The sequence below is a fragment of the Halictus rubicundus genome, chromosome 15 (genome assembly GCF_050948215.1).
Source record: "Halictus rubicundus isolate RS-2024b chromosome 15, iyHalRubi1_principal, whole genome shotgun sequence".
NCBI classification, from domain to species: Eukaryota; Metazoa; Arthropoda; class Insecta; order Hymenoptera; family Halictidae; genus Halictus; species Halictus rubicundus.
In genome coordinates, this window is record NC_135163.1 from 3,972,084 (window position 1) to 3,997,387 (window position 25,304).

Below are 25,304 nucleotides of genomic sequence, written 5' to 3' on the forward strand. Positions count from 1 at the left end.
ATACACGAGCCGTGTTATATTCACACTCCTCGGCGTCCGAGGCCTCTCGAGCTTTGTGGCCACGGTAGTGGGGATAATTCCGCGACATCTATCATCCAGGCCTTGGCGACATATATAGAGGAATCACTGTATCCTGATCCTCCGCTCAGTTCGAGGCACTGTCAAAGAGAGAAGGACCAAAGGTGGTCGTCTTTGATTTCACTGTACTTTTGCACGGTGGTACAGTCTTTTCTCGATATATGTCGCAAATACGAGGTTGATAAAAGTCGCAGAACTATCCCCACTACCGCGGGCTATACCCCGTGAGGAGCCTCGGACTCCGAGCATTGTAAGGTCGCGTGGAATAGTATCTCCTGGACGATATATGTCGCTGGCAAGACCCGTGTCGTTGACATATATCGGGAGAACACTGTAGCACAGTTTTCTTTCGGCGTAAGTATTAATTGGCACAAAAATTAGAGCTGAATTCGAGGGACCCACAGGAGATGACATAAACTATTATCTGGCAGAGAATTTGGAGGTAAATTCGAGGGACCCAAAAGGGGTAAAGAAACCCCTAATTCTCGGGTGACTCTTCCGTGGTGTCCTAATGTTAAGTTTACTCGGTGTAGAATCCGGATGCACGCGGAGCGGTCCGTGATGCGCGCACCGGTCTCGCGGAGGCGTCGGGACGCAGGCGTCGAGCCCAGGAGCGTTCGTCAGTCGTCGGCCGAACTTGAAACAAGCGGCTTCGCGGCCTGTTCCCACGCGACGCGACGCCCGCGTCCGTTCCTACGCGCCAAAACGCCGACACACCTGCGTATCTGGAGCCAAACGCGCATCCGCCGATTCCAAAGTGACTCGCGACCTATCTTTTTATCTCGTACAATACACACACGCACACACACACACACACCGCAGCTACCTGGGAATCTTATGCCCGCGGAATTTATTTCTCGGTCGGATGCGTGTCCTCGGCTCGTGTACGTCCGGCTTACAGCCCATCAATCCACGGTAATAGACATCTCGTGTGACATCTTCTCGTGCAGCTCGCATTGTTTTCGAGGAAACGATACCGTTGCTCCATTAACTAAGGAAATTGAACGTGCTCGGTGTCGCCAGCCAGAGATCTGTGGATCGTGGATCTCCGGCGATAAAAGTTGAGAATATTAGAGCTCTCGTACACCTTGGTTCGTTTAGGATGGTCACGGGGAACGGTTCGACGGTTCTTTTGTTTGCGATCGAGACAACGCGGCGCGATTTTGAGTGCGAATGCACTGTACAGTCGACCCTTCTATACCGTGATCCCATTTATTTCGATTAAATGGTTCCGATTGGACACGGTGGAAAAATTGCGACGGTTCTCTTTAACGCGTTTGCTATCAGCGTGGCACACGTGCGACGATCAGGATTTCGCGTATCACGTAAATTAAATTGACTTTCTCGTTGTTTAAAATTGTGACGAACGACACGATGTTCGGGGAATTTATAACCTTTTTGTAACAATTTTTCATATTCTACTAGCGGATACATTGCGTTCGACAGAACATTGTAACAATGAAAGCACGTCGATGAAATAAATGCTGGTAACGAACGCGTTAACGCGATACTCTTATAGTGCGATTCACCACCACCACCCCCCACCCCCTTCGACTACCCTCGTATAATACGAATATTTTCACCACACTGTTTCGTTGACAGAAACAGAGAATTCCGTGCGCACAATAATGCAAATGTCGTGCATCGCTGTTCTTACTGAAAATCAATTCTATTGTCTGCTGACAGTATCTCATTCAGGGCGCACTGATGTAATTATAATAATGCATTCTGCAAAATACATTTCCGTTGTTCATATTACTTTTAGATCACGTTCAACGCTGTTCGATGCAACACGGTCTGGATATAACGCGAGACATATTTCTGCGATTTGCATTAATTCTACACGTTTTGTTTAACGCGGTTTCAATGCAACGCGCAACGAATTAACCGTGTTATGTCGCGGTTGTAACTGTACATAGTAGCGCTCTCGCTGAAGCAGATATTGCGAATACTCAAAATTACAATGGACGATTAGGGAATCACCGGAATTGCAAGTTAATGTACAGGGTGTCCCAGTATCGATGGTAGAACCGTGGAGGGGGCCGATTCTACACGAGAAAATAAGTCGAAAGTAAAGGAATACAATGTTTTCACGATATATGTCAACAACACGGGTCTTGCCAGCGACATATATCGTCTAGGAGATACTATTCTTTTATCCACACTGAACGTCGTACCCGTATTATGTTTACACTCCTCAGCGTCTGAAGCCTCTCGATCTTCGAGACCCCTCATGGGGTATACTCCGCGGTAGTGGGGATAGTTCTGCGACTTTTATCTGCCAGGTATTTGCGACAAATATCGAGAAACATTGTAACATGTAACATTTTTTCCTTTGTGGCTTCGTTTTCGAGAAAATCGAGTTTAAAGATCCATCGGGTTTGCGTGCTCTAGTACACGCAGTAAGTAGAATTGGTTGGTCATGGTCAGACGCGAAAACGTAGCTTCGGATGAAAAAATTTTATTCTACACTTCCGAGATATTACACCCTCTCTAAAATTCTACCAGGACACCCTGTATACTCAACTACCAGCGTTACGTGAACAACGTTAGTAGCTTCCTCAAATGCAACACAACTTCTCATGAAATATAAAAACAATGCCACGGATAAATTGGAACTTCTCTGAATAGAATGCGTCATATTAACCATGGATGTAACTTTTGTAAAAATTTCTGACTTTTTCGAAGTCCAATTTGAACCCCTCTGTATTTCTTACAGTTCGCGCATTCTCAATTGTCTAATCTCGTAGTTCCTACCCCTATGCAAAATCTGGAGAACAACAATTGTCATTCTCCCGCGTTGCGTTATAAAACGCGTTCCGTGCCATCGTTAAAAATAGAACCACTCGATGCAGAACGCACTGTGAGGACTACGTCGTCAAACATAATCTTATCATTTCGTTAGTCCTGTTGATGAGAGCAAATTACGTTTCGCGGGTACGTCGTCCAATCATCAGACACGCGTTTCGCCCATGCGCGCGCCGCCGTAGAAATTTATTCCCGTAATTACAGACTAATTGTCTCATCTCCACAGCGGCGCGCAACCGTTCCCACGCATACACCGTTAAAGTGAAATCCATCTGACCATAATTATCTTAGAATTGCCGTGCAGCTTGCAGGCGCGTTGCACGGCGCAAAGTTCCTAACGAGCGTCTCTCGCTGCGTCCTCGTCACTCTTTCGAGCGAGGACACCCGAACAATTTCCGATCGAGCTACCTTGTTGCGGAACTCCCTAACTTCTGCAACCCGCTTCGGGATGGTATAACCGAAGCGTAATCGAGACGTGATCTACCATGGAAAAATGAATTAAGAGCCGCCATGCACATTCTGTTCGTAATATACACGCCATTCGGTAGATGAACATTCGGCGGTTCCTGTCTGATCATCGCGGGACTATTCTACTTGCGACGCGAAATCACAGATTTTTCTGTAACAAATATTTAAAATATTTTTTTTTGGAATATTTTCCTGACCCCTAGACTATGGATTTTATTATGAAATATCGAAGAGTTTATTTAGAGAAGAAATAAATTTTTATATATCTTTCATTTCCAATAGTTGATACTTTTATAGTTGATCAAACAGCTTCGTCCTTTTATAGCATTATTCTGCAAGTCTCGAGTCTGATCATTACTGGACGCTTTCGCTCGGGATATAAAGGTTTACAGCTTTAAAACATGGTTTAGTGATTTTTACGGCTGACCGTTAATAGAGATTTCTACTTGAGACACAGCCCATTTGATCGTGCCACTTGAGTACTCCTGTGTCTGAACATTACGATCGATAATTTATAACGCAATTTGCGATTCAGACTTTAATAGCCGGGAAACTATAGCCATGCAACCGTGCACTATGCTGTCGCCAATATTTATCCTAAGTAGAAATAGTGTTCTAGGGTCAGACACATCAATCGATCCCGCTAAACACAGTATTACACACCGCCGTTTGTAACGCTTGTGTTACCTCTATTTACCTATTCATTTATTGAGTATTTTCGCGTTATCATTCTTCGCGGAACACGATCCACAAGAACCACTTAATCGCTATCTTCCGTGAAATCGCGTTCGCAGCCGATGGTAGTCGCATCGACGCTGAGATCGGATTTCGATCGACACGTTTGTGGACTGTAAAGCCTCGATTGTCTTCGCAAAAGACACTGGGACAGTGTGCGCATACCGTTCGTCTGAAGAAACAAGCTGTGACACGTGGAATGGACTAACGAAGGGAAGAATAGCAACCGACTGGACGCACGGGTCACGATTTCGCCGAGCGATAACCGGTAAGAAATCATTCCGCCCAGTCATCGCATAACCCGCTCGGCTCGTTTGCGTCGTTCGTAAAAGGCACGGAATGCTCCTTGTTTTTCAACGGCGAGGCCGAAAATTTTTCATCCTGAAAGGGGCCGACGTTCGAGCGCGTGCTTGGCCGAGCGAAACAAATTCGAGGAACCTTTTTTTCCCCGAGAAAAAAAAAAAAGAAATTAATCCGCGCACCGTAATTAGCCACGAAAAGTGCCTTTCCCTTGACGCGTTCCGACCACCTTATCGCGCCGCTTACGCCACTAGTTACCCCCTTCAGGCGTTATGACACTGCAATTACATGGAGAGCAAACTTCTCGCCACAAATTACAACAGCCCCGGAACACATGGGACAAATCCGATATAACCGCGTTCCACAGATAATAAAGAAAAACTTTTCCACGGGGTTCCTTTAACCGCGTGTTGCCTGCACCGCTCGCTTGCGATGGTTTTATCAATTTATAGATATCGGGAACTACGTAGAATCGAGTGTGTGTGTGAATTTCGAACCAGTGATGGTCACGGTCGAACGCTTTTGTAATTGAAGTACGCGTAAAATACCGAATACAGTGTTTTCTCGATTTATGTCAACAATACTGGTCTTGCCAGCGACATATATCGTCTAGGAGACACTATTCTTCGATCCACGCTAAACGTCGTACCCGACCCGTATTATGTTTACACTCCTCCGCGTCCGAGGACTCTCGGGCTTCGAGACCCCCTACGGGGTATGCCCCGCAACAGTGGGGATAGTTCTGGGACTCTTATCGGCTAGGCATTTGGGACATATATCGAGAAAAGACTGTACTTGTAACGCGGAGTAGGGATATCAAGTAGTGGAGTGTAGATACCTCAAGTTCCTCTGTGTCATCTTCCCGTGGACGAGAAATACTTGTATAATGTTTATTCGATATATGTCCAAAACTCGGGTCTCGTCAGGGACATACATCGTCTAGGAGATACTATTCTTTGATCCACGCCGAAAGTAGAAAAGGACAGCGAAGGTTTGTCTTGCTATTCGATAGAAATGACAAATGTTTTCAACACTTTCTAATGACATAATAATACTTTTTGTAAAAATAATTTTTAATTTATTCTATATAATTAAATTTTTCTAAGTCATTTTTTTTTATACTTGCATACATCTCGAATTCGAGAAAGAAATAAATGACAAGTTGATGATGTATTTGTCATATGAATATTTTTTAAATGCGCTTTGCCGATCACAGGTTGAAAGGATGACGAAGCGATCGCAGACGAATCGGAGGAAGCCAACTGATTGCACATATCGATTCGATGCTATCAAAACCGATATCTTCTTCTCCGATGGTTGATCATTGTTGCTCGGTACCCCGAATTCCCGATTTATTTCCGATAGCTCTTTCGCGTAATGGAGAACCATTTATCTCGCGATGCATCTCGACTGTAGCTAGCAATTCGACCGTAATCGATGCCATCTGCCATTATCGCGCGTTAACCGTGGCCTCGGTAAATCACCGGATAAAATATTAACGTTTACCACTGTATCCTTGCCGCGTGGGTAGCTCGCCGCACGAATCCGAGGGAGCAGTACGATTCGATCCTGAAGTATTCACCACTGTCGTCGCCAAACCATTATTAGTGTCAATTTCGTATTTACGATTCTATCGAAATTCTATTCCCCCGATTTCCATCGACACCCGCAACCGTGCGACACCTACCGACACGAACGAAACATACTGTGCTTCGCTTTTTCAGCTGTAATTGCACACTGTCAGCTTTATTGTTGCAAAAGTTCGCGTCCGATTTGAAAATAAAATGCAAGTGGTTACACATTTACGCGATAGATTTGTTCGGCAAGTACAGTATTGTCTCGGTATACGTCAACAACACGGGTCTTGCCTGCGACATATATCGTCAAGGAGATACCTTCGCGACGAACCCCTCACGAGGTATACCTCTCGGTAGTGGGGATAGTTTTGCGACTTTTATCAGCCAGGTACTTGCGACATATATCGAGAAAAGACTGTACACAAAGTCCCAGAACTATCCCCGTGAAGGACAAAGAAGCTCGAGAGACCTCGGTCGCCTTGGAGTTCGCGCGAATCAAAGAATAGTATCTCCTGACCGATATATGTCCATGGCTAGACCCGTACTTTGGACATATAACGAGCAAACACTATACATGGTACCTGGTAAACGTTATTGTAGTGTAGCTCTGTTGTTATTGCAGATAGGAAACAATTGTGGAAGCAGGTTTTAATAATGCGTGCGAAAAGTTAGTATTACACTTTCGATCGCCATGAAAAAAGTTTCATAGTGAAACCCACTTTCAGATCCAATTAATTCGGGGTAACTTTGACTATCCGTAGAACGAAAGTTTTCTACTTAAAAATTTGAAATTTCACCCGACCGACAAGAGTTTCATTAATAGCTCGTGTTGCTCTATAAACAAAATAGTTCGGTGTCCGGTCGTGTTCGAAACGGTCCAGAATTTCATAAAATTCTTCTCTAAAGTCTACGTAAAAATTTGAAAAATTAACTTTATTTTGTAACTTAACCCACAGTTGGTTTCGTTGGATGATCCGTAACAGATTGACGATCAGAAAATTTGCTGTACTTTTTGGACATAAAACATAGCTCTATGTGCTGTATACAAATGTTACTTCTGTTTCAAATTCTGAGCATTCATTAAATTGTCAACTTGTTCATACCAACTAAGGGTTAATACGTGTTCCTGGCGAATGGGAACGCGAGAAGCAGAAGACAGCATAGCACACTTTCGATTCCGCATCGTATAATATATTTAGCACCGTTCGCCATTTTCAGGATCACAAGCGTCACGTGACTTTCGGAAGCGAAGGTTCGTCTGCTCGCGGAAAGTAAAATGCATTATGCAGGCTTCGGTACATGTTTCGGCCATTTTCTATGGCGTTACGGGTTTCTGTATTTTCTCTCTCTCTCTCTCTCTCTCTCTCTCTCTCTCTCTCTCTCTCTTTCTCTCTCCTGCACCGTTGACTTCCTCCGCAGTTGCACACCGCTCGTATTCTTTCCTTCTTACGCCCGCGTTCCGGAAGTAAACGTTCCGCACACATTCGACCTCCACGATTTTACGCGGGCCTAAAAAACCGGCTAACCCCCACCTCCCTCTCCCCCAGGGGACACGATTTAGCTTCCTGTCTCTCGGAAGGGAAAGAGAGGGATCGGCTCGGGTTTCCCCGTACTTCCGTCACTCGGGGATGAAAATAACAGACGTTACGCGCAGCGATTAGAGGGGTGGATCATCCCCTTTTTCCGGGACGGAGCAAACAAAACCCTATGGCTGAACGCGGACGCGTTTTTGCTACGGGGACCACGGTTTCGGTCAGAACGATTCCCCGAGTCCGTGAACGGCGAGATCCCGTTGGAACTCCCCCGGGAATGAAATTAATTTCATTCGAAGAACCGTCTTTCGGATGCTGATCAAATCTTTCGAATTAGTTCAGTCTCTCCCGTTAATTCCACGCTTACAGAAAAGAGAAACATGAGAGTATGATCAGGTTTTGATTCTGGTCTACATAATTTGTAAGCCACTGGAAGGGTGTAGCCGGATAAGGTCAGTAGTGCCCTCAAAAGGATAAAAAAATAAATTACAAGTTGATAATATACGTGTCGTATATTTTCCGCAATGCTTTTCTGTTTTAAACAAAGTAAAGATCACCGGTCCCGTGTGCCGATTAGAATTAGCCTAACAGATTCGAGCGGCGTTAAGCGCAAAATCACCGCCGAACGGAGTTCTCGTGGCGAAGACAAATTACGATCGGGAAGAATGGTCGAGGGTCGCGCGGCCCGACACGATTTTTCACGTTATCTCATCGGGCGAGAGTTCTATTAAGAACTTGTCACCCCGAAGAATCTTGAATGCATCGTCAGGACTCCCCGCAGTTAGGTATTACTCGAGCCATCCGCGGATTAATGAAACGACGAGGAGAACTGTTCGCCGTTGGAACTCGCCGGCGAAAGTTTACCACCCCCCGAGCCCTGCCCGCCCTCCGGAACTTATAGAATAGAAATCCGGTCACGTAGAGGACATCGGGCGGGCATTATTAAATTGTACGACACCCCCGCGTCACGAAATTATGTATTTCCCAGCCGCCTTCGCGCGAGCCGTCGCTGTAAAAATGCAATTGCACGCCGCTTGCAACGATTTCTCCCGCTAGTAAACTTCGCCTCGAACATTCCTGCAACGTCCGTGCCAGGGGGGGGGGACGGATGCGAACCAAACTCGCGTGTTTATTGTAACTAGGGGCCGCCTGTCGATAAGTTGCAACCGGGTCACTCGTGGCGAACGATTTATTTTATATGTTTTTTTTTTCTTGTTGAAACCCCTTACGTGCGACTTCGTCCTAAATCTTTGCGCAACCATAGTGTGAACAATTTTCGTTCCCGTGCAATACGATTCGATCGCTTACGACGGATGTTTCGCCGAGAATTATTCTATCGCGGGTTTTTATGCGAAGTAAAAATGGTTCGAGCCGATTGCGAGCAATGAGAGCAGATTAGATGAAAATTGCTTTCTTTAAACATTATAACGAGTTCTGAAATTCATTTAATGCCTTTTCCTTCCCTCGTCCATGTTTGCCACAAACGCTTCAAATCACCAATCTATTTATTACTAACTTTCGTCTTATATGTTATGTTCTTTATTCCGAAGGGACAATTTTCGTTTTGGTGATTGTTTTTACGGACGTTTCCGTGGATCTTATCCATTCAAGAAATTTACCACAGCTTTTACATTTCATCATGCAAGTGTCGCATGGTGGTGCATTGTCAAATGCAAATTATCCAAAATTTTCGTTGACCGTCATCTGCTCAACTAATTCTTCTAGAATTGCAGAAAAATTGAAGTCGTTTTGTTCATTTGCGACAAAGTTATACTGACTTGATAACTGAGGTCTCACTATATTTCCAAAATATCCGCGGAAACGAAGACGAGTGTATACAAATTTCCACGGAGCCCGTCAAAATGGCGGATCTCAGACTTTTTCGTTCACAATGCCTGAAGTTACAGATGCATTTTCTTGAGAAATTTTTTAGTACACTTCTACATTTAAGTACACAATAACGAGATCTAAATAAATGCAATCCCATCGTTATTATTACAAAGGGAATCAGTCTCGTTTAGGGCTCGGTAGTTCCAACGTTAAAAGAATCGTCTCTGAAACCTGGATCACATTTACAAATAATGAAACTTGGCGAAGCGATGAATGAGGACAAAATGTAAAAGCAGAAGAAGGGAGCCGAGCGAATATTCGCGATTTAGGGAAAATATTTAATTAGTTATCCGTGAAAGGCGCGCCGGCATTTGCCGGGTTCTCCATTAAAACGGCGGCTGCACGTCTCTCTGTGGGGGACGGGAACGGAACCGCGGAAGGCATTCACAAAGAGGCAGAAACCCGAAAACTAGGGACAAAAGGAGAAGTATTCGCGGCTGAAAAAGAACAAAATAGAGGCGGGACGCGTCCGTCTCCGGCGTCGACGCCGTGTTTTCGCCCGGATCGGACCGCTTGGAACGCGAAAGAGCGAGGCCGCGCGAAGGAAGACTAGGAAAAGCTCGAAGGAAGCGGATTCTGCAGGAAAATTTGAATAAAACCAGGGGACGAGGCGGGGGACGGCGTAGCCCTTCCTTCCTCGTCTGCCACTCGTCCTTCCAACCCCTTGCGTCCAAGAAGTAATGCAAGTTCCGCGCTGGAAACTCGTAAAAAGCCGTGGCTAGCTAAAACCGGCGGCGGCTACTAGCTCCACGACATCCCGACATCTGTGGTCCGAAATGGAGCTCCTCTTCTCGCCCTCTTCGTCCGCTTGGAATTCAACTACTCCGACCAACAGACTTCCGCCTTTCCCTTGTCCGTTCGCGTCATCGGACCGGCACGTTGCACACACTCCACCCTGTGTTTCGCAAGAGCCGACGCGACGCCACAGTGCGCATAATCGTCAAAACGCGGACAAATTTTCAACATCGCTAAAAATCGACGAATTTTAACCCCTTTCCGTGCCATTTAGTTCGACGAAATCCGGGCCCAAACGGTAGGGCTCAATGCGCGGTAAACAGACCAGAGTGATGCTCGAAAACAGTAGCAACACTAGCCGAAATGTAAATACCTGTGATACAGTCATTTGTAAATCATTCCACGACTCTGACTCGTGACGTTTACATTTGGCAGATTTTCAGTCCACGAGTCGTACTCGTGATGTTTACGTTTGTGCCGAAATCTTCATCACGAGTCAGACTCGTTAAAGTACGGGAAGGCGTTAAAGTACACGTTTCTGAATGTAATTGCATTTTGGCATAAAGATAGGCTACCGTAGGCTATCCAGAATTTTTTATGAGAGCTCAAAATACAAATGGAAATGTACGTCTTACATTGATCGCATTCGCTTCTCGAAGTTACAGTGTGCACTCTATACGGGATGTGGCCGATGGTACAACCGGGCAGGGGATGATTCTACATATAAAACTAAGGCGAAAAAAAGGAATAACATTTTTTCATTTGACGCCTGGTTTTCGAGGAAATTGAGTTTAAAGATTCTGTCGGTTTCGCGTGCTTTAGTATATGCAGGAAGTAGAATTGGTTGGCCATGGTCAGACGCGTCAGACGATTCCTGGCTAATAACATGCGTATTTCCTGCATTTTCAAAATCGGTTTTCTCGAAAACGAGGCGTCGAACGAAAAATTGTTATTCGTTTTTTCCGACTTATGTTTACATGTAGAATCATTCCCTGCCCGGTTGTACCACCCGTCCGGCCACATCCTGTAATATGTCCCAAATGCCTAGCCGATAAAAGTCCCAGAACTATCCCCACTGCCGCGGGGTATACTCCGAGAGGGGCCAAGAAGCTCGAGAGACCTCGGTCGCCTAGCAACTGTAACTTCGAATTTATCCAGTGGATCAAAGAATAGTATCTCCCGATGTATGTCAGTGGCTGGATTGCCACAAGACTGACTGCATAGTGTTGAAGAACGTTCTTCGAGTCACAAATGTAATAGTTATGAGGGTACAATATTTTAACGTTTTCAGAAACGTTTCGAAGAAAGATGAAACAGTTTCTTTCGTGATGAATAATGCATAAATAACAATTTTATGAATTTGTTCTGACGATGTCGGTCCGTTGTGGTGACGTTTTCGTTGCACCAACCGGGGTCGCCCTCGGGTGCTCGTTCTCTCGACAGACATGTCGCGAAAAACTGACGGAATATTTGCGACCTAACTTTGTAATGGTGGATGCTTCGGCGAGCTCGACGCGACGCGAAGTTCCCGGTTCCAAGGTTTTTCCAGCGATCGATCGGCGGAACGATAACAATTGGAACGTGTTCCCTCGGTTTATGCGAGCGACAGCCGACACGGAGACTTTTCTTCCGCTCCTGACGACGTTTACACGTTCCACCACTTGTTTTACAGCGAGCCATTCGTTGGCGGTGGAATCATTTACTTGTGTGTCCTCGATGGTTGGAATCCGAGCATGCTTCGTGTCGTAGTTTTTTTTCAGACGACTGTGGTCTACACTACTCCAGGAGATAAATTTCAAAATATTTTCCGAGAAATTCGCGTTGTCTTTGAACGTCGAAACTAATTCTGAAATTAATTCGGCTAGAATTTTGTGGAATTTTTATGGAAGATATAATTAAAGATGATCACCAGAAAAACACAAAAGAGGTAAATGCTGGTCTAAATAAATTATACCTTCTGCTTGAAGTTAAGATATATGATCGAGAAATTTTCTTGAATGAACTATACCGTTTACGGTACAGTTAAACGCATATTGCGGTCGATCGTCCGTTGTACAGTATAACCTCGATCTAAGCGCAACTGGGCTACGCGATCTTAGTCGCTTCGCGTATCCCCTCCACTGGGAGCATACAAACATCAAAGCAACTACTAGTAACCAACGTGTTCAACATGATTCCTAACACCAGGTTTGCTAATATTTTTAATTTACGATTATTGCAAAGATACATCCACTATTCAAAACATTTATTTCTTCCTGTATATATTATATAAAATATGGCTGAAAATTTGTCAAATAAAAAAAATTGTAAAACAGTCACTCTCAGTGCACCGTAGACCCAGTGTTGAAACTGAACCGGTGGACCCAATAATAAACGAAATACAAACAATAAGAAATAAACTTCCGTTCACGAGTCTCTCGCAAATCAAGATCAGTTCTCCTTTCCATCGGCGAACCTACCTGAACGTGAAACATTCAAAATACGTTAGGCCCGACATGTGAAACCAAAGCCGCAATTTGAATAAATTCTTCGGGCCACGGAAGCCGGGATGAATAAAGTAATTTCAAGAATTTCGGCGACGTCGTTGCGGTTGATTTAGCGGTCCGTTTCGCGGGTCAAGCACGCGATTACTATCCCCCGGCCGTTCGAGCGGTTAGGTTCGAGGGGGGGGGGGAGGAGGGGGCTGCATACGCGGACTCGAAAATAGGATTGCAGCTATTAGGTCTGTAAGATTCCAGGGTACGGAGCTCGGCCAGAAAGAGTTTCCCTGTATTTTCTATTTGCGCGAGAAGGCCATAGTCGTAAGGAAGGACCGTGCGTGGCGAACGGTCTCTCGGCTCACCGTGGTACCGTCCCGACATTCCCGGTTATCGTTTCCCTCGAACGGTCTAGCCTCGTTTATCCGTTATTCGAAGTGGAATATTCTGTTCGGCCGCGATGTCCATAGATTTCGCCCAGCCACTTTCTACGACCGCGGCCGAAAATCCTACGGTACACAGAGTGGCCTAACGTCGTCGTCGAAACGCGGAATAATTCATGGTGTTGTTGTTGGTTATGCATTTTTCATTACGAAAGAAACACCCGACGATGACGTTGCAATGCTGCCTCAATCGTGCCAAACTTTTAAATATCCCAATTCAAATTTTCCATTCGAACAGTTGCTTATCAATTGTTAACACGTTAACTGCCACGTCAGTCACATGCTACTGACAGTGGTTTTTCACTAGGTTTAGAAATTCATTTTCATTGTGACATATCCAGATAAACCTTTAGAATTCAAAAGGGTTAAGACTTCATCCCCTATAATACACTTTAAATTTCTAGTTTCGGTTTCATTAATTAAATTACACTGATTTCGCGAGATTCTCTGGGATTGATTTTTGGCACTTAACGTGTGAATAGTATTTATTAAGTTTGAAATTACACAGAATCGGAAAACCAGGTTGGAAAACAGTCGAAAATAATACAGTCCTGAATAAAAAGTCAAGTTTAAAATCACACAGAATCGGAAAACCAGGTTGGAGAATATAGTCGAAAATAATACAGTCCTGAATAAAAAGTCAAGTTTAAAATTACACAGAATCGGAAAACGAAGATGCAAGATATAGTCGAAAATAATACGGTCCTAAATCAAAAATCAATCTCCGTGCATACTGTATCTATTATGACGGACGGAGTTCAATACGCTGCAATGGCGACCATTATTATTCAATGCTGTGGTCCAACGGAGAAATCCACCTGTCAATTTTACTATTAATTCGAAATGTCCCGGAACATTCGCAGAGACCTGTCATTACTGGCGAAACATAGTTGAGACAGAACGGAAAGTTCCGCGACAGGAAATTAACTGTGAAACTCCTAATGGAGCGAAATTGGTCTAGCTCGTATCTGATGCGTAATCTTTATCTATCCTTTCACTTCGATTCAATCAATTGTCTTACCGTTTCGTGCGAGCGTCACAATGTCACGCGACTTATCCGATACTGGTTTTTTCCCCTCGATTCGAGTCAATTCCCCTGATCCGACGACTCTGGTTCGAGCACGTCTCCAGATAGTGGCTGCGTATTGAAAATGATTTCGATAATATCTCGTTAACTATAGGACATACGAAGGTCAATACATTTGCACGCAGAATTTGATACTCTATCGATCGACGATACAAAAGATGGGCCATTCTGTTTGGAAAATCATTACTGTTCGGAAGATCTCACAAAATGTGACTTTGAGATGACCTTCACCCACAGAGACTTCTGTCCCCCTCCAAATACGATAACTTTCTCTGCAAACATTTTTTTCTATCTGTATAAACGGCAGAGTTAGGTGAGGACAATCTGTATACAGTGTTTACTCTATATATGTCCCAAATGCCTAGCCGATAAAAGTCCCAAAACTATCCCCACCGCGGGGTATACCCCGTGAGGGGTCAAGAAGCTCGAAGACCTCGGTCGCCGAGGAGTGTAAGGTCAAAGGGATCAAAGGATAGTATCTCCTAGCCGCTATATGTCCGTGGCAAGACCCTTATTTTGGACATGTATCGAGTAAAAACCGTATAGAGTAGTTTTGAACCGTTTTTTGACACGTTATGCGACAGTTTGCTGGTAATCCTTTCGTTTGTTTTGCGAGAGCCATCTCGATGATTCCGAAAATGGTTTGGGCGAAGTTTGACCGAGTTTCCGCGGAATCAGTGTCGCGGCTGGAGCAGCGACGAGACCATAAGCGTGACAGTTGCGAACAGGCGGCCGGCAATCGTTTTCTCCGGAGGATTCGTTGTCCGTCCAATATCCAAGCTGGAATATTCCATTTCCTAGGGTTTCGCACTTCCGTTCTCGATTCAGCTCGGTCATCGTTTAAGTCAGCCACTCGATGGCCACCCATACGAGGATCGTATCCCGCACACGGTCCGGATCATCTTCCAAGCTGTCCGCTCCAGTCGCCATTCGAGGCAAGGAACCCGCGAAAAAATTGCGGCAGTGGCTGCGCCATGGGTTCCGGGATTCGAGCAAGCGGACCACCGCCTCGAACGACCCGTTCGAATCTAATAGACTACGAGTTTCATTCGACCCGGTTCTGTCTCTGCGCCGTGTTAGCGGGATCGCGTTTCCTTCTCGGTGACCCTTTTCGCGAGAAAACTCGAGACGCTACATCTTCCATTCCAGGATGAAGAGCAGGATAAGCCCGGATAGGATAGTCGTGTCAGTCTCGTGTTCGCGATCCCGAGATTCGCTGACTATTAAATTTTATGGTAATAACTAGACTGCGGGTTTCGTGCATGTAGTAGTGTAAGACGGAAAGTGGGTACGTGCGCAGCGAACAGATTAACGCTAAACCTGCCACGGTCAAACTCACCGGTTTCATACTTTACGATTATTGAAACGGTAAAAATTCGCTTATGGAAAATAGTGGAATAAATTTCCTTGTCCAAGCGTTTATTCTATTGAAAATTACGGACGATCTTAATAAATTTAGTTGATCAGCGTGGATCAAAGAATAGCGGGGCGACATTTGTAGCCGTGCACGCGACGCACCGACACGCAGCGGTCGATGAATTAACGCGAAATAGGATTTCGGCGATGTCACAGGCCGAAAGAACGATCTTTGTTAACGCACGATTGAATCATTCCCGTTTATCAACCGGCCATTTATAACGCCGTCGCAGCATAGATCAACCGATTAAACAGAGTCAGGCGAAATTCGAGGGGCGGGATGGGCCGAGCGCAGTGTTATTATGTTGCTGCGCGTCAAACAGCCGAGTTTTTAATAATGATATATAACACGCTGACCTTCCAGCAAATATCGTCGGCTGAAATTGCTTGCGGGAAGCATTTTGTTGAATTCGCGCAAATACAGACTCCTCTGGGGGCTAATTTGCAGAAACTGGAATCGGGGAACGCGTTGACTACCTAACTGGCCGCTATAAAAGTTCCATAACGCGAAGTAATTTTACCAATGGTACGAAAATTAATTTTTCGATCTGACCGAACAATTACGTCGCTCGGGTATAGGTCAAGTGGGTTAAACGTTCGTAATGTGGAGCGCTCGATTTCAAAAACTTGCTGAGTGCAGCGGAGTTTATATTTTTTTATGGGAACACAGTACAGTTACACGATTCCGACGAAACTCGTGCGAGGAGAGTAAACGGTGAAAAGAATAAAAAAGAAAGTGAAAATTGATAGCTGGAAAAAATAAAATCTAATAGAAACGGCTAAAAAATCTCCACAAAGTTTGACAATATTTGTAGAGCGTACACGATTCTCTTTCAATAACAGATTCTCAATGCTGAATCACCGGCATCTGCCCAGGGGCCGATTGTTCCCAGGGTCTAAATGCCCTCGGGGGCGGTCATTTAAAAAAGTCCGCAGAAAAGAATTGATTTTTTAAAAGTTCCAAAGAACAGGACACCCACCGTTCAAACGGGCAGAGCTGCTTGTATCGACCACTCTGATCTCGAGGAACGCTTGTCGGGGTTCTAACAAGGGGTCACGTGGCGCGCGTACGTAAACTTGCAACCCTCCCGCGATCGGTATCCGAGCAGCGATTATCATAAATAGCATCTCGGGCCCGTGAGAATCGGTGTTTGAACTGGCAGCCGGGTCATAGGCCGAGCACGATAACGGCGGGAGATATCGATAGGGAGGGGTACATCGGTCTTACCGTGAAAGATTTCATTTCGAGATAACACCGGCTCTCCTCGTAATCCCCGCGAAGTCGCAGGAAAGAACGACCTCTGCTAGTTTCCGGAAGATTTTTCCACGGCATTCCGCCCCTCTAACAGGGAAATCCCATCGGGGGCCGCTCGCGAAACTTTTCGCAACGTCCCGCTCGCGCCGATTCGATTCGATCGCGGACATCGCGTCCACGACACTCGGTATCGATCGCGCCCGTGGATCCTTAAAACTGAAACGGAACGTCGTGCACAAAGCCAAGCCGTTACATAAAGCCGAACGAACGAACGAACGGGGGGTGAGTCGTAGTGTGTAGCCGGTTAAATGGGTCACGGGCCACTTGCCCACGGGATTTCAATGACGACCGAGAACTGGAAAAGTCGGGGCTTTTCCTTTAAGAGAATACGCGGCGAGCGAACGCCGAGTTGGCACGTTCGGCGAGGACGTGTCCCCTCCCTCTCTCCTCCTACACCCACCGGATAACACGCGAATATTTTATTAGGCCGATGATCGGCCAGAATCGTCTTCCGCAGTTTCGATTCGGGAGAATGATAGCTCCCGCATACCGGACACTGTTTAATAATATTGGCCCCTCCGCTTCGGTCCTTGCATTTTCTCAACTTAAGGGCCCGGAATAGTCACGCGACTTTTTAATTAAGAATATCCATTCACAGACTCTTGATCCGTCTTGGTCCTGATCCGACGGCTCTTAATGACTAAACTTGTCACATTTTTTGCTCTATATTATCGATATTATGAATTCTGACGCAAGACAAAATGTAGCTTAATTTGTAGCTGGAGATATTTTCTAGTGCCCGCTGCTCTCGATTTTATCGAGAAAATTCCATGGCATGCACATCGTTAATTTTTGGCCTACTTCTAACGCTTATATTATCAAATACCCGCATAATCTCGGCAGCTCCTGACCAGCGCGCACTAGATTGAACCTTCCTCTTTCGAATGAGCCCTTCACCAGCGACAAAATATTCTTGTATAAGGACGAAAACTTGAGGCACGTAAAACCATTTTTTGACGGTAATGTAGTCACTCTACCTTATCGCGAATCTACCAAGACCGAGCCCTTAACCGCTTATACAAGTGTGCCCAAAAAAAAAACTGATTCTATCGGTTTCCTTGTAAAGGTACGCATTACATATAGTTTGACAACCTTTCTGATCGCTTCTCCGTAATCTTGTGCATCAGTTTGTCGAATTGCATCGACCTGTGAATGCCTCATTATGCGTTATTAGCAAAATAAAAATTGTCCAATTGTCGGAAGCAGAATGTGAACAAAAGTGTATTTCCTCTTCTAATAATTTGAAAAATTCCAGAATAATTTGCCATCATCAATCAATTCTAGTAATATCCTTTCAGTTTTACATTTGACCAATCCATTTTTGTCATAAATGCATAACATCCTCAGTCCAGTTATTAGCGTGCCGGTGATCATGAAACTGGTGTAAGTCAAAATTCCGAATAAATTGATCTGTTTAATTGTCATGTATAGACAGATGTTTATGCAATTTGCAATTTTCTTAGAGGTACTTTAAGAAAGTGGAGTCGAATAAAATTTTATTTTCAGTGGTAGTAACCTTTGCAGACCAGAAATAAATAAAAATTCTACTAGATTCTGTGGAATGTTATATTTTAGCATTCTTTGAACATTTTCAGAAGCCATAAATGCATAAAGATCCGCAGTATAGTCACGTATTATGTTCATTGATTTTACTAACAATTATATATTCTATCGAAAAATCATGTATTTATGTATATATCAAACCAGTCTCAAAGGCCCAAATATTATTCTAAATTTAAAGTCCAAATATTGTAATATATTGTGTATAAATGTTCTAAATCCTTGTGAATGTTTTAATATTATTTTTGGAACTTATAATTATTGGTCTTTCAGCACCGACGAAAACTTTAATTTAAAATGGCTCTAAACTAGTCCCACCTGATAGGATCTATTAACGCGCGTTGGCTCAAAGTCGACAATTAAATTTTCTTCCGTGTTGCTGTTCCCAGGTTCGTTTACATCGACAGACAGCCGGATCTGTTCCGCGGCTAGTGCAATCAACGAGATACAGGACACACACGAAAAAAAAGAGTGATCACGGGCGTAGGAGTGCAATCAAGAGCACGAAACAATGGACAAGTTGAACGTTTAATAAACCGCGTGAAGCCTTGACCGCAGAAGTAAATTTTGGTTACTGAAACATGAAACGAAGCAATCACTGCTAACAAGTATTTCGACACTGAATCATTACCAAGTGGCTGAAACTCTATCCTCCTCCGATCGACCGACTTTACCAAATAAACCGCGGGATCTGTCGAAATCCGTCGGGTCAGAAAGTTTAAAAAAGAAATGGTCTCGACAATCTTCTTCCATCTTTGTTTCTCGATTTATCCTCATCCTTTAATATTCACGGATTTAATAGCACGCAGAGTACAAGTTTCTAATCAAATTTCTAAGAATTGACTCGCAACTAGTAATTTCTACTTTTTAGCCTTTCACATTATCAATAAAATGTTCCTTAACAATTTCTGGTAAACAGTAAATCGTTCTTAATAATATCACTTCTAAACAGCAATTTTTTATGCAAAAATAAAAATTTTCTCTGGCAACAACCCAGGAGCTACATGGACATTCATTCCATTTGTTAGGGTTATGAATAAACTAAAAATAATACAATATGTATAAACTCTTTAAATGTTTCTACTGGCTCAGTAAATCGAATTGTACCGTACAGTAATATTGTTGCAATAATTTCCCATGCAACACAGTAAATCCCTAATTTCGTCCGCAGAGAGCAGAACGGCCGGGAATAAAATTCTGTTTATAAGAATGTTATCAGATGACTGCAGCCGCGTCTAATCGGAGCACCACTAAAATTTGATACAGCAAATTTCCACCAATTTCTTCTTTCACGCCGGCATAGCGCGACACAATTATCCCCCGAATGGGACGACCCCCCGGGTTTTCTCTCTGGCCTCGGCTATCTCTGGTTTCGCGGGAGCATTCAGTTTCGCGACAGTTGGCTGGCCGTGGTCCCGCGTTAGTACATCGCTGTGCCGTTGTTATTCCAAGTTATCAGAAACACCGTGCTTATCGTCATGGCCTGTTAGCCGCGCCGGAGTGGGCAAATCTAGGTGCGCGGCTTTAATAAAACGGCCCGATGGACTGCACGCTCCCGATGCCCACTGGCCACCGTATCTCGCCCTTTATTTTCCGGCGAGCTCTTTCGCGAATTCATTTCCCCCGTTTTTAGAACTCGGGCGTCCGTCTTCTGCTCCCGTTCGCATAATTAGGCTACGCGGGGCGCTTTAATTTCTCCCTACCCCCGAAAGAAATCCGCCATCACAGTGATTTCTCTATATATGTCGCGGAGGCCTGGATTATAAACGTCGCGGAATTATCCCCACTACCCTACGCGGACTTTAATTCCCCCCTACGGAAAGAAATCCGCCATCACAGTGATTTCTCTATATATGTCGCCCAGGCCTGGACGATAAACGTCGCGGAATTATCCCCACTACCCAACGCGGGCTTTAATTGCCCCCTACTCCCGAAAGAAATCCGCCATCACAGTGATTTCTCTATATATGACGCGGAGGCCTGGATTATAAACGTCGCGGAATTATCCCCACTACCCTACGCGGGCTTTAATTGCCCCCTACCGAAAGAAATCGGCCATCACAGTGATTTTTCTATATATGTCGCGGAGGCCTGGATTATAAACGTCGCGGAATTATCCCCACTACCCTACGCGGACTTTAATTCCCCCTACGGAAAGAAATCCGCCATCACAGTGATTTCTCTATATATGTCGCCCAGGCCTGGACGATAAACGTCGCGGAATTATCCCCACTACCCAACGCGGGCTTTAATTGTCCCCTACTCCCGAAAGAAATCCGCCATCACAGTGATTTCTCTATATATGACGCGGAGGCCTGGATTATAAACGTCGCGGAATTATCCCCACTACCCTACGCGGGCTTTAATTGCCCCCTACCGAAAGAAATCGGCCATCACAGTGATTTTTCTATATATGTCGCGGAGGCCTGGATTATAAACGTCGCGGAATTATCCCCACTACCCTACGCGGGCTTTAATTGCCCCCTACCCCCGAAAGAAATCAGCCATCACAGTGATTTCTCTATATATGTCGCGGAGGCCTGGATTATAAACGTCGCGGAATTATCCCCACTACCGCGGGGTATACCTCGTGAGGGGATTCGGACGGCGAGGAGTGTAAACATAACACGGCAAAAACCGTGTTGTTGACATATATCGAGAATTCACTGCACAAAAAAGCAAAGCCGGGGAGTGGGTTGGGGAAGGAACGGATTAAAAATTAATTTTCATTTAATGAGCGGTGATATTTCTCTTCGCCCTCAACCGATACCGAATTTCGCTTCCACCGTGATACAGATTTATTATCTCGGCGAATCGGGATAGAATTTCTCTGTTATTTTATTCGAACGCCGCTGGTGCACACCCGCCGACAACATAAATTCCGAAACGCCGCCACGGTGACAGGCTTCCTCTAACTCCGTAATATAAAACTTCGTTACCGCGGACAAAAATGGTGGCCACGTTGTTTCCATTTGTCGGGGCCGAGCCTGCGTAATGTTTCCGGACTCGTTGTCAAATGGGTAGGATCCTAACGCTGACGCAGGCGGTTCTAGAACCGCCGTCGTGAATAGCGAATAAGTCTCGGAGAAACTAATAGAATCGAATGGATTTTGCCTTAGCGTCACGGGAATTATTTGACCGGACAGTCTAAAGTTCAGTTCCCAGTTGAAAAATTGATCGAGAGATGTTTCGTTTTCCTCCGAAGACATTTATTATCCACACCTCGGCGACATACATCGCGAATTCACTGTATAGTCCAAGTTGGTTGGGGTTAGTGAAACGACGGGGCGACTAGAATGTTACTCAGGAGGGTGACCTTGACTACATATGTCGAGATCATTGGTCACTGAGTCTTATTATTCGAGAACTATATCTGCTCCCGGCGCTTTACAGTTTACGTACCACTGTGTAAGTGGCTTCAATAATTCGCTAGTAGTCTTACAGTGGGCGTAACGGATAAATTCATTAGTTTACAAATTCCACCGTGCCGTAATAGTTCGAAATGTTCATCTCCCCCTATCCAGTGAGTGCTCTATTATCTATGGAGGCCGTCTCACCTCTATTATCCGATCAAATGTGTGTTCCCCGTCTGGCTCTATCGAATCCAACGCCGATTGAACGGAAGTCGAAATGACCATGAGGCGGGGGTGCGCTCGGACAGCCGACCATCCCCGTTTTTCGGCGGAACTCAAGTAACGGGTGTTCGTTGTGTTCGCGACTTGATATCCATTATCAAAGTTCCGAATGTTTGGTTTACGAGTGTTTACCGGCCGGATTTCGATGGCCGGGCTCGTCCGTTAATGGGGAGCTAACGATTTTCTGCAACGCCATTATTCATCGTCGTTAGTACCATAAAGTTCGGCCACGGTCGGCCGGGCTAATGGCGGGGTTGCGCCCAAGTAACCGGCCTTCCCTAAATCGAGTATTATATCGTTCTGCTAACGTACGACGATAATTTGTCGTCAGTGGTCACATGGGAGGGTGTGGCGGCAAGTGTTAAGTCCTGCTGGACTTACGGTCGGCATCCTCTGTTTGTCTTTGCCTCCTGAAAACTTTATATCGACGCAGCGCCCGCGACCGAGGATTGACGATCTAGAGCCGATCCAAGGAAGAGCAGACTCCCAGTCGAACTGCATGGTGGAATAGCGTCGTAGAAGGGGAAGGATAGAATAGGGAGACAAGATGATTGGATTGTCGATGAGGTCAGGGTAATTCTGGTGGGAGCAATCAGTTGTCCAGACCTATGCATGATCAGTGGATCGTTGAAAGTATTGACAAAAATAATAGAAAGAATGCGCTCGAGTTTACGAATGTTCACAGTACTGTGCGCGTTCCTCTCTTCGATGTTGAACTTCCTACTCGGCAACCATTTAAGCGTAGTAACACCGGCTACCCTGTGCATCCAGGAGATAACAGGCTCCCGCAGCTCATCAACCGGCGAAATCTGCGGCGCGTTACGTAAGCCGCATCCAATTCGTGCCAACGAGAATTTGATTTCCGAATGATCTCGCTAACAACGGCGTAAGACTGAAGTAGACGGATAGAATGTTCTCGGCGGGATGCCGGCGGGAATAAACCATCGGTAATATCGCGGTAACGCTGGCAAGCTGATCGGTGTGCGGACGCGCGACGCGGAAAGCGGAAGTCCGCGGTTACCAATCGCGGTTATGCCGGAAGGTAAAATCGAACGCAAACATGGGGGCGCAGTACCTCGTCAAAATTTGCTCACCGCATATTTGTCTTGACGTGGCCGGTTATTATAGGATGATCGAACCATTGGGCAAGTCGTACCCGCCCGACCCGACCCGACTCGACCCGACTCCGGTCCAGGACTGGTCCGAGACCAAAGAAGTGTCGAACATGAACCGTGATCCCACGCCGCGAGCACGTACCCCGCGCCGCATACGCGTGACATAACCGCGCGTCCAGCAATTTCCCTGCAACTCCGCCGATTGCAATTTAAGGCCGATTCAATTAACCCAGTCGCCGCGCCGATTATAATTGCACGGATTCCCTGCCGTTTGTCCGCCACCTTCCCCCCCCCCCCGCTATTTGCATCCCCTGCTCCATCGAGCCTCGAATTTTCCGCGCGCTGAAAAGAGCACAATTAGCGGCGCTGGCTTCGCCTGTCTACAACCCCACGTCGATACCATTGGAAAGATGTGATTTTTTTTGCTGAACTGAGTGGAGCTAACTCGTGTAAATTTAACCGTGCACTACGAAAAAACGGCGCGAGTTAATGTAACCACCTAGTAACTAATAGAAAGATAGTCGAGTGAGAAACGGTCACGGTCACGGTTCCGTGGCGGAATTATCGTCGTCGTGGTCGGAGGGGTTCCGCGCGGAGAACAAACCGCAACAGACGGGACGGTTAGAAGAGAAAAAAAAAAGAAGCGGAATGAAAAACGCCGGCAAAGAAAGCAATCGTTCCGCGAATCAGTTCATGCCGGTGGTAGGAAACGCCGGAAGGGGCAGGTCGCTCGTTTCCGGCACGTGCTGCCGAGAAAAATTTCCAGCCGGGCTTTCCGCCTTCCAGCGATCCGACGTTAAGTTCAATCAAGAAAATTGCTACGAATCCAATTTGGTGACTAGGGCCATTTTTATTGTTCTTGTCTGCCTATGTCTGGCTTCCGTAACGAGCGAGCTTCCCTAGCTGTTCGGTTGTATTTAACGGAAAATAAAAAGGTGATTCGGTAATTATCCCCAGCGGAATTATGAACTCCGTTACAGTCACCGGTCGCGTATTCATGATACAGTCGGTGATGAAATTATCAGAGCCACAGAAAAAAAAAACGTGTTTTTCTCCGTGTGATGGATAATGCAGCTTGCAGTATTATTAAACATATGTACACTTGCAGTACCTCGTAATGTGCTTCATGATAATAATAAGAATCCAATGTGGCTGTCCTTCGTTTAAAAATGGATTACTTTACCGTACACTCGTCGATCCTCGTAAGTGACATTAATATTTCATCGCCTAATGTATGAAATATACTGTTTACTGTAAATTCATCACAGTATTGTTTGTACATAGTATACCTGACATAGATCTACAAGACACATATTTTAAATTTTCACTACGGGCTCGAATAAAAGTTCTTTATTTTCTCATGTAATTCCTATCAATTTTCAAAAAAATTTTTTGCACATCATCTAGTAAATCAAATGGTTTGGTTCAATTTTGAAAAAGTTATTCTGATTTCCAGGACGTTCGAATACTCTCGTGGGCCATTGTAGATACATAGAACAATGTAGTTGCAATGTACATAGTACAACGCAACTACACGCTGCAGATAATTGATTGACTCGTCCTGGTGAGAGCAATCAATTCCCTCAGAATTAACCGAACAAGTTTCGAATCCGTCGGAAAAATGTTTTTTTTTTCCATGAAGCATTGCGTACATGGTGAATACGTTTTTGCATTTTCATAACGGGCAAGAGCGCAGCGGCTGCTCACTATTTTACCCATGCGCGTGCATTTTATTATTCAGCGCAGGCTGCCTAAGCAGGAGCTAACTCCCGCCTTCGGGCTTTCATAAGACGGTGGCGACGAGAGAGATTTTCATGGTTCCTGAAAAGTGTCTGCAATAATAATTTGCCCTTCGAAACGTTCGACGAAGTACTCCTTGGAATGTTGAACGCGAGCAACGACAATCGTGTTTACCAAAGAGAAGAGATTGTGTTTTAGTCGGGATCCGTTGTTGATTTCGTGAAAAAATTTCACGAATTTCTGCCCGGACTGGCGAGGTCCGCCCTCGCGCAATTATTTCAGAACGCAATTTTACTTAATTATAATAAGCGCGATGCACTGCAATGTCAGCCGCAGGATTCCGCCTCTTATTTACGGCGCGCTTCTCCCGAATAATTTGTATTTGTTGCCCTT

The 25,304-nt window shown here is 45.2% G+C and overlaps 1 protein-coding gene across 1 annotated transcript in view; it reads left to right on the top strand.

Annotated features, from left to right (window-relative positions):
• The first annotated feature begins 968 nt into the window (after positions 1 to 968).
• The window catches only part of LOC143361522 (limbic system-associated membrane protein), a 113,262-nt gene continuing 88,926 nt past the window's right edge, over positions 969 to 25,304 (top strand). Inside the window, exons 1-2 of the mRNA XM_076800992.1 lie at positions 969 to 993; positions 4,149 to 4,357. The gene's annotated coding sequence lies outside the window, so the exon portion shown is untranslated. The remainder of the gene's footprint in view (positions 994 to 4,148; positions 4,358 to 25,304) is intronic.